The sequence below is a fragment of the Canis lupus genome, chromosome 4, assembly GCF_011100685.1.
Source record: "Canis lupus familiaris isolate Mischka breed German Shepherd chromosome 4, alternate assembly UU_Cfam_GSD_1.0, whole genome shotgun sequence".
Classification (NCBI taxonomy): Eukaryota; Metazoa; Chordata; class Mammalia; order Carnivora; family Canidae; genus Canis; species Canis lupus.
Genome location: NC_049225.1, coordinates 52946145 through 52953574, shown reverse-complemented (window position 1 = coordinate 52953574; position 7430 = coordinate 52946145).

The window sequence follows — 7430 nt, the reverse complement described above, 5'->3', positions numbered from 1 at the left end:
TTATTCTCTGTTTTTCCTTCCAGATATCGTGTTGGGAAACAATAGTATTTTGTTTAAGGAAACTCACTGTATATAATTGCTCCCAAGGTTTTATCTTGAGCCTTTACACTATTTGGGTATATTTAAATGTAATTTCTTGTTTCTCTTATTTTTATCAGTAATGTCTAGCACTATGTTAAACTTAGGATGTTCAATAATACTTATAATACTTATTAACTAGTGAAATTAAATTAAGTGAACTGGTGCGTTATGAGTACTTGTCATTATTAATAATAGTGGAAGTAGTAATTAGGGTCACAGTTTTTAGTATTTCTTTCCTAGGATATAAGAAAAGAAGAAGATATGATCAGTTTCCTAATCTGGAAAATAGGAATATTAATAGCATTTTCCCTATAAGAAAAGAGTGTCCTTTCTCTATTCCCAATAAAATATACAGTGCTCAGCAATGCTCAAGTCACTCCCCAAATCTGCTAAATTAAATCCTTTCCAAAGAAAATTACCTAAATGGAGGGAGGAAAACAACTGTGAGCTATCCACTATTGTGTGCATACTGAGGACCAAGAGAGAAATGCGATTCTTTCTGAGTTGATCACATAGGCATTTAGAAACATTTATTGTCAAGAGTGCTTCAGGAAGAGTTTCCCCTCCATTGTCGTGGTTTATTGGATTATGTGATTTTCATTTTTTCCATCCCCACACTTACCACTTTAAATGCTCCATCCTTCGCAATCAAATGCAATTCTTAAGCTTCATTTAAAAGCAACAATAGTGGTGTTCTATGGAATGGAAAAAGAAAAGGAGGGAAAAAATGGAGAAGGGATCTAATTTACCAGAGCACATCTTAAGAAATGCGAAGATAAACCTGTGTCTTGGAACTCGCATGCTCCAATACAGGGCCCAGTGTAGGTTCACAGGGGTTTGGGTTTTACAGACAGATTTCTGGGAAACGGTTTTGTTAGAACGGAGAGCCACAGAGCCACGGACCTATTGCAAAAGTGTTTGGGGGCTCTGTGACATAACAGCCACTAAAACACTTCCAAGGGCAAGAAATGCCAGAAATAATAAACAAATATCACCAATCTCCCTGGGTTAGGAACAAGCTTTGGAAATGTGAATGTGGTATACAATCTAAGACTCTGGACATAGAAAAAAAACATTTCTTTTATAAAGCCTTGTTTGCTACATCTGCTTCTTGGTTCTTGTCTCTGTCCATGCAGAGGGAAGAGCACTTACAAGCCTGAAGAACCAGGAGTTCATAACCACACTTTGATCTCAACTTATCTTCTCTATGAATCCACAGCTTTGAGAGTCCTCTTAAGATGGCCTGCAATCTGTGATCCTACCTTGAAAGTACAGGGGCAAGATCGCAGCGTTCAATGTAAGCAAATCTTCTCTAAGCAAGTTAAGCTATTTTGAGGACTACATTCTTATGTGAAGTCCTAGACTTTTTGACAATGAGATTATTAACTTTATCACTCTCCCAGGTTCCTCCACCTCCTACCAACCCACCCATTTCCCATACATTTTTTAAATTATTTTTTTAATAATAAATTTATTTTTTATTGGTGTTCAATTTACCAACATACAGAATAACACCCAGTGCTCATCCCATCAAGTCCCCCCTCAGTGCCCGTCACCCATTTACTCCCACCCTCCCCGCCCTCTTCCCCTTCCATCACCCCTAGTTCGTTTCCCAGAGTTAGCAGTCTTTATGTTCTGTCTCCCTTTCTGATATTTCCCTCACATTTCTTCTCCCTTCCCTTATATTCCCTTTCACTATTATTTATATTCCCCAAATGAATGAGAACATATAATGTTTGTCCTTCTCCGACTGACTTACTTCACTCAGCATAATACCCTCCAGTTCCATCCACGTTGAAGCAAATGGTGGGTATTTGTCGTTTCTAATGGCTGAGTAGTATTCCATTGTATACATAGACCACATCTTCTTTATCCACTCATCTTTCGATGGACACCGAGGCTCCTTCCACAGTTTGGCTATTGTGGACATTGCTGCTAGAAACATCGGGGTGCAGGTGTCCCGGCGTTTCATTGCATCTGAATCTTTGGGATAAATCCCCAGCAGTGCAATTGCTGGGTCGTAGGGCAGGTCTATTTTTAACTCTTTGAGGAACCTCCACACAGTTTTCCAGAGTGGCTGCACCAGTTCACATTCCCACTAACAGTGTAAGAGGGTTCCCTTTTCTCCGCATCCTCTCCAACATTTGTTGTTTCCTGCCTTGTTAATTTTCCCCATTTTTAAATTGTTTTAAAACCAGCCTGAGCGGATCCCTGGGTGGCTTAGCTGTTTAGAGCCTGGCTTTGGCCCAGGGCTTGATCCTGGAGTCCTGGGATCAAGTCTCACATTGGGCTCCCTGCTTGGAGCCTGCTTCTCCCTCTGCCTGTATCTCTGCCTTTCTCTTTCTCTGTGTGTGTCTCTCATGAATAAATAAATGAAATATTACAAAAAAAAAAAAAAAAAAAGCCTAAAACCAGCCTAAGATATGCTGACATAGAAGTACAAAATAGAAGATTGTTAGACTAACTCTTGTATCTTAGGATTTTAGAGCTGATTAGGCCCTCGGAGATTTTCTGGTTCAATTTCCTTATTTTAGGAAAGAGCAGCAAAATGACTTCTACCCAAAGATGGGATATTGCCCCTGCTACACCTGTAGCCTCCAGTCCCACCATCTCAGTGCTGTTGACCTAACTGCCAACCCAGGATGCACTCCTTTACCTGAGGGCTTTCCCTGGCCTTCGAAGCTCACTCTGTCCACTCATACGACAGGCCAGAAATGCCTGGGGGAATTACTGCCCCATACTCCAGCAATCTTTGCCTGTAGTAGACAGGCTTTCATAAATAAGTACCCTAGTTTCTTCACCATCAGCTCCCACCTTGCTTATTAAATAATTCTGAGGTATGTGTTCATACCTATACTCACCTTCAGGGTTTCCAGCTAATTATGTTCCACTTGCTCACAATGGATGTGGTAACCCTCCAAGTTACCACCTATACATATAATATATATTATTATATAATAGGTGGTAACTCTAATGTATTATTTATTATAGGTGATATTATACATATTTATTATAGGTGATATTATATATAATATAGTATAATAATCCCCCCTATACTGGCATATTTTCTTTATCAGATCACTTCCCCATCACTCTACCCTGGCTTTCTAGATTGCCTTCCAAATGTCCGTCATTTGCACTGAGATCCTAATCTCAGGTTCTGCTTCCAGGGGAATTCAAAGATAAACCTCTCCACTTTGCACATACTTCTACTTCTTTTTTTCTAACACAAGGTTTCCTAATGATTTGTTTTTGTAGCTGTAGGTCCCACCAGTTAGTAGATTGTTGATGATTGCCAATAGCTTTTCAACTTTGCTTTCTCATGCTTTAGCATAGTCTCCACAGGTAGTAAAATGCAGTATAGGTTCATGGCTATGAATTAAATTGCAAATGCAAGACTTCCCCACTGGTTATTCCAGAGCTGGAAGGAAGTGGCCAGGGCTCCTGACTCCTGTGGTTCTCTCCATTGCAACATCACCCATGCCTTCTGTGGTGGACATTTACTGTTTATGCTCACCCAGCATGCATGCTACCTTGGCCAATCTCAGTCCTCAAGGATAGGACCTCTGATCTAGGTAATTCTTACCTCTGACCATAGTGATTTGCTCAGAGATCCAAACTGATGGAACTTCTGGGGAAGAGAGGCTTGTTTTTTCATTCTCCTTACTTTGTTTTCTCTTTTCTTCTTTGCCTTCTTTCCCTCTCTATCTTTTCCTTCCCTCCCTCTTCTTCACTTCCTTCCTACTTTTCCTTCTTTCCCTCTTTCCTTCCTTCTTTCTTTCTTCTCTCTCTCTCTCTTTTTCTTATTACCAGAGTTACAGAGCTTATAAGTTTAATTAGGCCTAAAGTTTCCGGTGAACAGCAGACTATCAACAGAAGAGAGCCTGCTTATGGTAAAATCAATAGAGGGGAGGTAGATTGAGTGTTTAGAGAGGATGGGAGGTGGGTGGGTGGTAGGAGCTGAATCCTAAAGATGCTTAGTCTTTGGATGCAAACGTGTCTACAGATCTTGAAGTTTTCAACTCTATAAGTTAATATATTACCATTTTTGCTTAAGTCAGTTGAGTTTCTTAGAATCAAGTGCAAACTTTTGCTAAATTACCCACTTTGAACCAGACCCTGGCCAGTACTGGAGACTCAAGGATACACATACTATCACTCTCCACATAGAATTTGCATATTAATGGGTGATTTGAAGAGTAATATAATAACACTGTTCTTTTAATCTTCTTGGCTTCCTTTTTTGGAGCCATCATGTTTCTTCTTTTCTTGACTTTCAGAAAAGACAAAGAAGCTGGCTTATTTTCCTTTCAATTTCCTCAGTCACACAAAACTCCTTTCTAGTACTTTTTTAAGAGGCCAGCATATCCTGGTTGTTTGTTCCATATGATGAATGTCCCCATTGCTTATTAACCTCCAAAATAGGCAGCCCCCACCATTAGGGCTTATGGTCTATATGAGACAACATAAAAACAAGACACATTCTCCTCCATGCACATTTCAAATGAAATGTAACGGAAGAGAAATAAATAAAAATGGGAAAAAAATGCCTTAAATGGTTTATGTTGGAAAATGTTATATGGGCAATAATGGTGCTTATATGGGCTTTGGGCAGAGACTTTGATAATGAAGGTTAAATGAGGGAATGTTGCAAAAAATGTTCACTGTTCATAAAAATAAATCTCTGGTATGAACCAGAATGAAATAAACAGAGTTGCAGGCGCTGGGAGCAGCTGGGGTGACCTCAGCCTCAGGTTGGTAATAGCCAGACTCACTGCAACCACACACTCTCACCTCAGCAGGATTCACTTAGCTCTCCATCACAGAGACATGGAGTTCTACAACCTCGGGGGTGGCTCCTCAGCTGTCTCACTGAAAAACAAAGGCCTTGTCATTTCTGGCACTTTTCATCCTTGGGTCCTAGCAGGGTTTCCAGGAACCCCACCTTTCTAGGTTAAGTATCAGTCCAGGAGTTTCAAATGCAAATGTCCACAGGGGTAGCAGGTTGTGAAAAGTGAAATGGACTTGGAGAGGATAGTGGCAAATTGGAGAAAACATGACCCATTTGAAAGGGTCATCACTACTCAGCTTCAGCTGACAGTGACAATGCTGCCCACTCAGTAGGGTCAGATTTTTCTATTTTTCAAGAGTGAGCTGGAAATCTGAATTTTATATGAATTTTTCTGATTTTTAAATGTGGGTCTCCATTTCTGTTGAATATAAATGTAAATATATATTTGTCATGTGGGTAAGGTAGAGGGCAAAAGAATACATGTTTATGGGATGGAATTGGCTGAGCAGCAACCAATTTTAGTCCCTCACTAAGTGAATACTGAGATTGCAACTATCATTGTTTGGTTTCATTGATTGTTGCTACAGAGCTGTCAGATAAAGGTCTTCCATGCTGCACAGTTCTGGAGGTAATAATTTATATTAGAAATGGCCATTCATTAGCATGTACATGCTGGACATTTTGCTATGAGCTTTACAGGGATTATTTCATTATACTTCCTCTACATTCCTAAAAGGGAAGCACTAATGTTGGCCTACTTTATAGAAGGGGAAACTGAAGTTTCCAGAAATGAGGTAGTTGACCACAGTCATTATATAGGATACCCTGTATACACCATCTTACATCTTCTTGGCTTTGCCACTGATACCAACCAAGGCTACCACTTTACCTCATACACTTCTCCCTGACTTCCTTTGGTGGCTTGGGGATATTAACACATCATGGGGCAACCCTCCACTAATGGGGGCAGGAGTCAATGAATAAAGGCCTTTGTCTCTGTCTGACAGTTTTGATGCACATTCCATAAAATTCCTCCGAAGGTCCTGCTTGAAGTAAGCACTTGCCTACGGCAGTTAATGGTTTCTTGTATTGGTTTTCCCTCCTTCCCTGTTGACTTCTCTGCCTCTCATTTAGGGGGTCACATTCTCCAATAAATTATCTACACATACATCTTCAGTTCAAGCTCTGCTATTGGAAAACCCAAGCTAAGGCGGTAAGTGGTAAAGGTGGAGTTTGAATCTAAGTTTGGCTGGTCCCCAAGTGAATACTTTATCAAATAATCACTAAAGTCTCTATGAGATTCCATTACCAGGTCCTTTGGTATGATTGGTCCTGAAATAAAGTTTTAGAGCAAAGAGGGCTCTAAAAGGATTCTTAAATCAGCAAGAAGAGAGGATGGTGGTGGTGGTGTGGGGGAGTTGGTACACAGAAAACTAATAGGAAAGGGGAAAAGAATGCAATGTAATTTTAGTTCATAGTACATTTTATTTTTCGGCACCTACAAAATGCCTGGCACTGTGCCAACTACTAAGGAAGGCAGCTGGAGCTATGGGAATGAAAATAACCAGGGGAAAGACCTATTTCCAGAGATCTTCAGTGACTTTCAGCAATGATGTCAAGCTCAAATGACTACAGGAGCCAGTAAGAACCCTCAGTTAAACCAGCCTGTTTTTTGTGTATCAAAAAATGCATAGCCTTCACTCCTACAAAGAGCTAGGCTTTAAGTTTTCTTCCATTTTTCTTCCAATATGCAGCTATCTCAGTCTGCCATTCATTTTCCTACTTTAGACAGAGATATGGGTATGACTTCCTTTTATTTTTAAATTAACTAATTGAATTTTTAATTAAGATGTAATTGACACATAACATTGTAAAGGTATAAGGTAAGCAGCATATTGGTTTGATACATTTGCATACTGCAGTATAATTACACTAGCATTAGTGTTAGCTAACACCTCTATCACATCACATAATTATTTCTTTTTTGTGGTGGGAACAATTAAGATCTAGGCTCTTAGCAAGTTTGGAGTTTATTATACAGCATTGTTGACTATAATCACTATGCTGTATATTAAATCTATAGAATTTATTTATCTACTAGATGCAAGTTTCTATTCTTAAGCAACGTCTCCCAAGTTTTCCTACCCCCAACACCTAAACACCATTCTACTTTGTTTTTACAAGTTTGACATATGTTTTATTTTTATATTTTTATATATATTTTATATTTTATAAGATCCACATGTAAGTGATAACATATAGTATTTGTCTTTCTCTGTCTTACTTAGCAAAATACCCTCAAAGTCTATCCATGTTGTTGCAAATGGAGGAACGTCCTTCTTTCTCAAGGAGTATTGTTCCATTTTGTGTATATATATATATATATATATATATATATTTGTGTATATATATATTTATTTATTTATATTTACTGCATCTTTTTTATCAATTTATCTGTTGACAGATACTTAGGTCATTTTCATTATCTTGTAAATGTGAATAACACTATAATGAACATGGGTGTATAGATATTTCTTTAGGATATTGATTTCAGTTC